This window comes from Heteronotia binoei, chromosome 1, assembly GCF_032191835.1.
Source record: "Heteronotia binoei isolate CCM8104 ecotype False Entrance Well chromosome 1, APGP_CSIRO_Hbin_v1, whole genome shotgun sequence".
In the NCBI taxonomy this organism is placed as follows: Eukaryota; Metazoa; Chordata; class Lepidosauria; order Squamata; family Gekkonidae; genus Heteronotia; species Heteronotia binoei.
The window spans coordinates 94,013,219-94,016,027 of NC_083223.1; the positions used below are offsets into that span (position 1 = coordinate 94,013,219).

At 46.6% G+C, this 2,809-nt stretch overlaps 1 non-coding gene across 1 annotated transcript; it reads left to right on the plus strand.

The window, feature by feature from the left end:
• The first annotated feature begins 247 nt into the window (after positions 1–247).
• TRNAT-CGU (transfer RNA threonine (anticodon CGU)) lies at positions 248–314 on the plus strand. The gene has a single exon. It is a non-coding gene; the product is annotated as a tRNA-Thr (tRNA).
• Positions 315–2,809: the final 2,495 nt, after the last annotated feature.

Genomic DNA, 2,809 nt, shown 5'->3' on the forward strand with positions numbered 1-2,809 from the left:
ACTTCCAAAATAAGGTGAAAGAAATACAACACCAATTGTACTTGTTTCTTATGGAGGCGACAAAGATAAAATTGAGGTATGCTAGACAAAATTGCTTTGAGCATGACAACAAAACTGGAAGGTGGTTTGCTTATAGGATGAGAAAGAAAAGGCCAAAAGAATAGTTTTGATCCTGAAAGATGAGAACAAAGAGAGAGTTCAAAAACAAGAGATATGTCAAGAGATATGTCAAGAGATATGGAGGGACGGTGGCTCAGTGGTAGAGCATCTGCTTCGTAAGCAGAAGGTCCCAGGTTCAATCCCTGGCATCTCCAAAAAAGGGTCCAGGCAAAGAGGTGTGAAAAACCTCAGCTTGAGACCCTGGAGAGCCACTGCCAGTCTGAGAAGACAATACTGACTTTGATGGACTGAGGGTCTGATTCAGTATAAGGCAGCTTCATATGTTCATATAGGCATTTCAAGTTGCGCCTTGCCAAAGGCTGAGCACATCTCCCAGAGGTCTGAGAGAGAGCAGAACAGAGCAGAGCAGCTCTGATAGCTGAGACAGCTGGAGAAGTTGCTGAGAATTTCTGAGTTTCGAAAGACTTCATTCTGAGGTTTGTGGGACTGCTTAAAATTCTGAGTTGTGATAGCTGGGGAACTGCTGTTTGTTTGGTTGAGTGGGCTAAAGGTGAAAGTGATTGAGAGTGATTGCTGCTGATTCCTTAGGAGTGGCTCTGCTCAACCCTCTTTGCATTTTAAGCTACGCCTTGCCAAAGGCTGAGCACATCTCACAGAGGTCTGAGAGAGAGCAGAACAAAGCAGAGCAGCTCTGATAGCTGAGACAGCTGGAGAAGTTGCTGAGAATTTCAAAAGACTTCATTCTGAGGTTTGTGGGACTGCCTAAAATTCTGAGTAGGGATAGCTGGGGAACTGCTGTTTGTTTGGTTGAGTGGGCTAAAGGTGAAAGTGATTGAGAGTGATTGCTGCTGATTACTTAGAAGTGGCTCTGCTCCAACATCTTTGCATTTTAAGCTGCGCCTTGCCAGAGAACTAAAGGGCTCCTGGCCTGTGGCTCTTCGCCTAGGGCTCTCTAAGGACCAGGAACCCAGATCCCTAATTTCCTTGTTTTCCCAATAAGGTAAGTTGACCCTCCAGAAGGGGAGCCACTTAAACAAACAGCATTTAAAGAGGACTGTGTGTGTGTGTATGTATGTATATATATATGATAGAATGAAGATAGAATGCCAGCAGGGGGGTGGGGGCTTTCCAGTGTTTACCACTGAGTGTCACATGTATGACTATCTGCCCAAAGAACAGAAGTCTTGGGTGTGTGCTCGATGCAAGGAGCTCCTGGTCCTCAGGGAATGAGTTCGTACCCTTGAGGCCGAGGTGACTGCCCTGGAGAAGCAGAGACGGTCAGTTAGGCACATGGGGAAGACTCTCGGGGGCATATTAGATGAGCCCCACTCTGAATGTAGCAGCCCCGTTGCTGCCAGAGAGCGTGAGGGTCAAGAGGGAACAGGGCACTGTGCTGAGGATAAGGGGAATGCACCCTCAGGAGGGAACTCATCTTCGGTTGGTGAGCGGGAATCCTTTTGTACCAAGGAACCATCCCTGGGCAGGGGGAGGGGGGGTTGGTAGTTGGTGATTCGATCCTTAGGCAAGTAGACAGCTGGGTGGCGAAACCGCATACTGACCGTATGGTGACTTGCCTGCCTGGAACGAAGGTAGCGGACATTATGCATGTAGTAGATAGGCTGATAGACAGTGCTGGGGAGGAGCCTGTGGTCGTGGTGCATGTTGGCACCAACAATGTGGGGAAATGCAGTCGTGTAGTCCTGGAGGAAAAATTTAGGCTGCTAGGCGGGAGACTTAAGGCCAGGACCTCCAAGGTAGCCTTCTCAGAAGTGCTACCTGTTCCACGTGCAGGGCAGGAGAGACAGGCACAAATTAGAAGTCTCAATGTGTGGATGAGACGATGGTATAAGGAGGAAGGGTTTAAGTTTGTTAGGCACTGGGATGCTTTCTGGAACAAGCAGAAGCTGTACAAAAGAGACGGTCTTCACTTGTCCTCAGATGGAACCAGGCTGCTGGCGCTTAAAATCAAAAAGGTGGCAGAGCAGTTTTTAAACTATATCTTGGGGGAAAGCTCACAGGAGATTAAATGTCTCTGGTTCAAGAGGACTCATCTCAAAGAGATGAAGGGTTGGCTGCTATTTTTCTACCGGGTAACGGATCAGAGTTTTCCACTGTGATGGTGACAAACAGTATGGACTGTCTGCCAGAGTCTCGAGGCGGCTGGAGAAAGGTGGCGGGCCTAGTTTGCCTGGGAAATTACAGATGTTTGTATGCAAATGCTAGAAGTGTTCAAAGTAAAATTGGTGAATTGGAATGTTTAGTGTTGGGAGAAAACATAGACATTGTGGGAATTTCAGAAACTTGGTGGAATGAGGAGAATCAGTGGGACACGGTGATTTCTGGATATAAGTTATATCAGAAGGATAGGGAGGGAAGGGTTGGAGGTGGGTTGGCTCTCTATGTCAGAGAGGATATACGGTCCAGTAAGACTGAGGTCAGAGAATTAGATTCCCTTTTAGAAATGCTTTGGGTTGAAATAGAGGGCCCAAAAGGAAATTTAACTATGGGAGTTTGTTATCACCCACCAAATCAAAAGAGAGAGGACGATTATAATATGATGGAAGGCTTAAAGATAGCGGCTAAATGTAAAAACTGTGTTGTAATAGGTGATTTTAACTACCCGCAGATTGATTGGGTCAATATGTGTTCTGGTCGAGAGAAAAAGATTGAATTTCTTGATGCTCTCAAT